This window comes from Lutra lutra, chromosome 7, assembly GCF_902655055.1.
Source record: "Lutra lutra chromosome 7, mLutLut1.2, whole genome shotgun sequence".
Classification (NCBI taxonomy): domain Eukaryota; kingdom Metazoa; phylum Chordata; class Mammalia; order Carnivora; family Mustelidae; genus Lutra; species Lutra lutra.
The window spans coordinates 15992788-16000501 of NC_062284.1; positions in this window are offsets into that span (position 1 = coordinate 15992788).

The window sequence follows — 7714 nt, forward strand, 5'->3', positions numbered from 1 at the left end:
GGGCATCAGCGACAGAGCTGAGTTCCTGGATGAAGACTTAACTCTTAATCGCTTTTAATACGTACAAGTTCTCTCTCTTTTTAATCATTAATAAATGTTATAGAGAATAATTAATAAAACCACAAAGGCAAAGGGGCCCAGAGGATGCAGTAGGACAGAGCCTTCTAGCAAAGAAGCCTGGGCAATCCCACTTCCACAGCTGACTCCCAGACCTTCTTTTGGTTCTGGGTTCTGTGGCCTATGGAACCTTCTCCAGCCTGTGCTCATGAACCAACCAAGCATCCTGTGGGGGGTGGCTTGGAGAGATAAAGACATTATGTGCCAGAAAATATAAGAACCTCCCCCCGCAACATCCCATGCACCGGAAGTGAAATCAGATGTGAAACCAAACCCTCTTGTCCTCAGAGCGTGACTTTTCCTCCAGCAACTCCGATTAACACCAGGTGTCCTGCCCACCCCCTAACTGCACCCCAGCACAACAGTGACCACCTCCAGGCAGGAGCCTCTGAGAGCCCACAGAGACAAAGGCCGGGAGATAGAGGTGAGCCTGGAGTCCAGAGATCCAAGGTTTGTTTCCCACATAGGATCAACCCTATCCGAAGTCCTCAGGAGATTATCAGGCTAGTTCTTCTTATTTTACCCCTAATCCAAGTTCAGAGACAAAAGATCATCACAAATTCTATGGGATTCACAAATCAATAGATGCTGCATGTTGAATGTTCGTTGATGAATAAAGAAGAGAGAATATGCACTTATCAAGAGTGATTAAGAGTTAAGTCTTTTTTTTTTTAAATTTATTTACTTGAGAGAGAAAGAAGGAGCAGATGGAGGGGCAAAGAGAGAGAAGGAGAACAGACCTTCCCACTGAGCAGGAAGCCTGACATGGGGTAACATTCTGGGACTCCAGGATCACAACCTGAGCCAAAGACAGACGCTTAACCGACTGAGCCATCAGGCAACCCTAGAGTTAAGTTTTAATAATAGAGCTAACTACTAGATAGCCAGAGAAAGGCATAGTGATTGGTTTTGTTCCCCTTGAATTAAGTTGACTTCAATGCAGTTTACACACCCACTGAGTGGATCACACTGACATCCCAATATCTCAGCTTCATCCTCGTCATCAACATAATCCTCATGCCCGTGTTGGGAGTTTTGTCTTATTCTATACATTTCACAGAAGAGGTACCTCGCTACTTCCCAATGTCTCAGAGCTGCCATAACTGCTAAGCGTGAGTGCAGGTCTGTCTGTTTGCAAAGACCACACCTTTCAAAGCCACAACCCTGTGGCAATGATCCATTCATCCTTAGGCCACAGAAGGCAGAGCAGAATGTGGCCTTTGCGTAGGGATTTGCAAAGCACCGATAACCACTCTTGTCCTCTCACTGCATGGCTGTGAATTTGACTTAAAGCACTAACAACTTGCAATGGAGGGGAACAAACACATCTAATTCATTGTTATCTTTTATGTGCCTTTCCTTCTAAGGAGTCAGATTACTGTCCATCTACTTTGAGAGCCCTAACTGATGAAGCAGGGACCCATGTGGGGTTTTGGAAATAATGCCTTCAGTGAAAGGTAGTCCCATGAGAAGTTAGGTCAGGACGTGAGGCAGTGCATGACCCACTATTTTCCCAGTGAGCCACTCATCTTGGGGCTGGTCCTTCATGGGGTTCCCTGGCACACTGACTGGGTTGCATCCGTGATGTGCAGTGGATAAGGGGAGAAATGTCTCTACGGGCCACGGCTGGGCCTCAAGAAGCGTAGCAGCTTCTACTTCCTCTCCTGGAGTGGTTGCTGTGGGGAGTTATGGTGGGTTCAGCAAGCCCCCCTAAGAAGTTATGTCCATCCCCTAAGCCCCAGCACCTGTGAAGTAACTTTATTCAGAAAAAGTATCTTTGTAGATGTCATTCCACCAAAGGTCTTGAGATAAAGTCACCTGGGATTATCCAGGGGAGCCCCAAATCTAACAACAGTGCCCTTATAAAAGAAAAGCAGAGACAGAAAAGGAGAAGCCCACATGGAGACAGAGACAGACAATGGAGAGAGATAGCCACAAGCTCATGGATGTTTGAAGCCACCAGATGCTAGAAGAGCCTTCCCTAGGGTTCTTCCCAAGAGCCTCTGGAGGGAGCATGGACCTATCTACACCTTGATTCCAACCTCTGGCCTCCAGAACTGTAAAAGAATAAATTTCTGTCATTTTTTTTTAAAGATTTATTTATCTATTTATTTGACAGAGACAGAGATCACAAGTAGGCAGAGAGGCAGGGGGAGAGAGAGAAGGAAGCAGGCTCCCCACTGAGCAGAGAGCCCGATGCGGGGCTCAATCCCAGGACCCTGGAATGATGACCTGAGCCAAAGGCAGAGGCTTTAACCCACTGAGCCACCCAGGTGCCCCAAATTTCTGTCATTTTTAAGCTAACCGGTTTGCAATAATTTGTTATGGGAGTCCCAGAAAACTCATACTGGTGCCTTCAGAGTCCATGTAAAAAGTGCCTGTCCTGTCAGCAAGGCCACGTGGAAAGACCACGGCCTTTTCCTCTGTTTCAGAGCTTATCACTCCAACCTCTGATTTTGTCCTTGCCTCTTCTGTCTCTGACTCTGGCCCTCCTTCTTCCCTCTTACATTGTACCCACCTGGATAATCTACAATCATCTTCCTACCTCAACACTTTTAACTTAATCACATTTGCATGGCCCTTGTTGCCATGGAAGGTCATATATTGATAGGTTCTGAGGATTTGGATGTGGCCATTTTTATCGGTCCATGAGTCAGTCCACCTTGCATTTAATGAGCCCTGCCTCTGTGTTAAGCACTGAGTTCCTACTATCCTGCTTAATCTTCATGAAAGCCTTCTGGAGAAGTATGACCATTTCCCCCCCTTTAAAGGGGAAACTGAGGCTCAGCAAAGTGAGGATATGTCCAGGTTTATGCAGCAGGCAAGGTCTGAGCCAGGATTCCCGTCAGGGTGTCTAATCTCCTGGCCTGTGCTCTCACTCTCTGCATATTCTGCTCCTCCGTGCTACCCTCCCCAAGGGCTAACAGAGGAATCAGCAGCAGCCAGTCCACTTCTAATGCTCCCATTTTCCAGATACCCAGAGACATAAAGTGATCTGATATGCCAGCAAGAGGCAAACAAATCCCATTTTACTCAGTCACTAACAAATATTTACTAAGGTCCTACTAAGTGCCAGATGCTGGGGATTCCACAGTGAAAAAAAGAGAGTCCTTGTATTCCAGCAGGGGAGATGGACCATGTGGAAATAAATGATGATGATATATATCTAGCATCATCCGTGAATGAATGTCATAAAGAAAAATAAACCCCAGACAAGAGAAGGAGTGGTGGTAAGGGAATTGAGAACATGTAGTCAGGACCCTTCTGATAAAGGGGAGTTTGAATGGAGACCAGATGACCAGATCCTGACTTTAACACATAATGCTCAGTCTTCCTCCCTCTAAAACACAAAATACAAAAGGAAAAAGCGAAGAGTTCCTCGGGAGGAATAGGAGTCCCGAAGTATGTGCATCTTGGTTAAACAAAGATACAATGGTAAGTGCATGCAATTAGATCTTAGGGAGGGTGCTTGGTTGGATATGGTCATTAACAGCCAGGGAACAGACCCCACATTATCCTACTGGAGAACAAGCTCTCCTCCCACACAGTGAAATATCACTTGTTTTTGCGAATAGTGTTAAGTCATATAAAATATTTCTTTCACTGCAGAGCATTTCGTTAGTTTCCACCAGCTCCCCAGTTCTGCAAGAGATTTCAATGGGAGAAAATAGCACATAAGAGAGAGCCCTCAACTCAAAGAAGGAGTGATGCTGGCTTGTTGGGTCCCAGAATCGACCATGACATCTGAACTCAAGACTTTCCAATCCCAGGCAGTTCACCTTGAGACTTAGAGACCACTTAGAGATCAAAGTTCTAAGGGAAACTGGGAAAGGAAGCCATGGAGACAACCTTTTGGAAGAAGGGATGGTGGCTTTATAATGGGTTTCCTAGACGAGGTGGATCTGTGTTTCCCGGCATCCCCCTTCTCGTATATTTCTTGTTTGGGTAGACCTCAATGGAGATTTAGGGCCAACAAGGAAGGGCCAGACATTTCACGGCTCATAAGTTTTTGTGACCTGCTGACTTACCTCCTTTGTGTGAAGCAGTGGTTGGGTCCCTCCCTGCTCTATATGGCCCTAGAACTTTCTTTGCTACTCCAACTCCTGGGTTTGCTTTATGTCTTCAGCCCTACAATGAAGGGTTCCAGTTTCCAAGAACTGATTTCCTTTCATCTTCTAGCTTATTCTTGTTGTCCCACACTGTACATCCATCTTCCCTGCCTAACTGTATGCCCTGGGGGCTTGAAGCTCCGGCATCAGATACAAAGATAACAGCACAACGGCCTCACAGAGACTTAAAGCTGTTAACCAGCTCCCACAACTACACAACATCAAATCCTTGTAACAAATCAATGCCTCCCTGTGGTTCCCCTTCTCCAGCTTAACCCTCACTGATACAGAAAAACAATGAGATAGGATGTTGAAGCCTACTAGTGGTCTTAATGATTAATAATAGTAAAACCAGGGGCACGTGGGCGGCTAGTCAGTTAACCATTCAACTCTTGATTTCAGCTTGGGTCATGATCTCAGGTTCATAAGATCGAGCCCTGCATAAGGCTCCATATGGAGCATGGAGCCTACTTAAGTTCTCTGTCTCCCATTCCTTTTGCCCCTCCCTGCTCTGTCTATAAATAAATAAACAAAAATAATGGTAAAACCGATAACTGACATTCATTGAAAATGTCTTTTTTAGTGCTCCTACAAGGTGTTTTAGAGAATCTCACTAATCCTTGTGAGAACCCTAGATAAGGCTACTGCTACCTTCAGCTTCAGCAGGAGGTCATCTGGTAGTTCCCAAATCTAGAAAGTTACAGCCCTTGATTCAAAGCTGTGTCCATCTAATGCTGGGGGATTGGCCACTAATACAGTCTGTGTCTACTGTTATGGGGAGGGAAGAACAAAGGTTTGCTAGTTTAGAGTGTGGAGGTAGAAGATCATGGTGCCCTGGGCAGAAACTGGCCATGCCAAGAGAAGGGGTTAGTGAAGCATTAGAAGAAGGGTAGAGAAGGGAAGAATGGAGGTGAAAGTTATCTGGAACATGTTGCCAGTGAGATGATGAGAAAAAAAACTAAAGCTTTGGTACGGATGCTCAGGTCAGAAATGGCATACTTATTTTGTTTCAGGGAGAATGTTGGACTCGTTTTGTACTTGTCAGTGGGTGCGGGAGTCTCACAACTGATCCACCTCTGGATGGGAAATCACATGGAAAAATGCCAATAGAGGTATCATTTTCAGTCTTCCCAATGGGGGTGGGGAGAAAGGTTTCCCATCCCTGGTGGGAAAGAAAACAAAACATCTCCCTGCACCGATCAATGCCTTTGAAGTTGCTGGTAAGAGAATAGGCCCAACATAGAGGAAGATTTTAGGCCCCTGGGGTAGAGGGAAGGTGGTAATTCCAGGGGCAGAAAAGGACCAGGAGGAGCACAGCCAGTCTGTAAACTCTGGGTAACCTGGCTGAAACTAGAAACCAGACAGGATCCAGGAGCTGGAAGTCTCTTGATGGCCAGGTGATACGGCTTATAAAGAAAGAGGCCAAGAGGCCAGACCATGGGAAATGAAATGGGCTAGTGGTGGGTCAAGGAGCAGGAGGAGCAGTAAAAGTTGAGTGATTTCTTGTGTGATTAAGGGTTTATTTGGTGTTATCTGAAGTTGGAGGGAAATCCGATAGGGCAGCCCAGTTTCTAGGCCTCTCCGCATGCCTCCCCCTGTTTGATAGAAGAAAGCAGCTCACAACAAGTTGTATATGGACATTATTATTTTAACCTCTTGATCTCCCCCCTCCAAAAACCAAAAGGCCTCCATTTCCAATTACTATCTGAAATACAGGGCAATCTGGGGAACTGAGTTTCTGAAATCTCAGAAAAGTGTAGATAACAGATCGGTATTGCTGCTTTGATATCAAGCAAATACAATCACTTGCCATTTAAAATGTTCTCAGATAAAGTTCCGTCTTTTTATAAAGTCATCTGAGGAGTTTAAGCCTAAAACTTCTTTCATGGTCTAATTTTCCTTTTTTTCAATAATCACACACACACTTCAGAATCAAATCTCTCCCCACGTAGAACATGTTTTGATTGGTCATTTCATTCACGTGAGAAAGACACTTCAGTTTAAAAATAGACAAATGTGCCAATAATACATTATATGTTAATTAATTGAATTTAAATTTTAAAAATTGGAAAAATATAAAATAAAATAAAATATAAAAAAATAGATAAATGTGAGAGAATGATTTCATCTGGCGTGTAAAAAAATAAATAATAATCAAATTATAAAAAGCTGTAATGATAACAATGATACGATAGTATAATAAGAAGTTGTAATCCTCCTCCCCACTAAAAATAGGTATTGTTGTCATTTCTCAATAGATTTGCACTTTTTCTATGTTTTCATATTTTTAACAAACTTAGATTAAAAAGCCTCAACCCTGGCTCTTTTCATTTAAATCTGAAAAACTGTATACTTTTTTAGATTAACTGAATTTTTGAACAGTGAATGCTAGAGTGTTTATGTCTATGCCAGCATTGATAAATAGCCACAATTTTTTTTTTTTACATCACAAAAAATATTTACAAACTTTTAAGTTTATTTTCACAAACTCCTTTGCCTGTATAGCCAGCTTCAGGGATTGTTGGAATCTTTCCCCCATTATCTTCCAAAATCAAGATTCGAAAACCGTGAGTTCATAGATTTTCAAAATCCTGTAGACCAAAATATTTTTGTCTCCGAAACAAGATCCATGAAAATTTAAGGAGAGAAACCTAACACAGTAATAAAATTCACAGTGGAATAGAAGCTAGTATCATCTACTTCCGTGCGTTCAAAGGATGGCCTCATGGCTGAGCAAAGAAAACAAAACTGATACTTTAAAAAAAAAAAAAAAAATCGGAGTGCTTCTAATGCATTTGGGAGCAGGTGTTGAGGCAGCCAAACGGAACTTTGGGGTCACCGGGAAGGAATGTCAAAGCTGAATTATTAAGTTTAAGTAGAAAATATGGCCTAAAAGTTTAGCTTAGAACAAATTAAGGATGTGCCAAAGGAATGAGTGAAATATTTTCTCTCCGAGTCACGGGGTTCGCAGGTTGGGATCCAGCATCTGGGGCTTATTACATATGCTTTAGGTGACAGGTGGCTTCAGGAAATGGAGCCCTCGTAGAGCTTTTAAAATATTTTCCTGAGAAGGGTAAATAATTCGATGCCTTGCTGGTTTCCCTTCTGCGGGCTGTTTGAAATACAAAAACACATCTTAAGCCCACATCAAAGCTGTTTCATGCACAGCAAAGGCAAACAGCCTCAGCACTGACACTTGGCCACATCGGTTTCACTTCTGGCATTTTGAAATCTGCTCTGTACACAACTGGTAGAGATCAGTTACCGAACCCTATTGTTGTATTTATACAACGACTACTTATCGGTCGTCTTTTTAATATTTGATTTTCATGAGCCCAAAAACTTTTATTGCCCAATTAGTTCCTAAGGGGTAGCCACAGATGTGGAGCCAGAGAAAATAACCTCTGCTTTGGCACCAAAAATAATACGATGAGAAATCATTTCAACTTTACAAATAAAAGAAATGATCTCTTGAGTGCTTGCCAAGT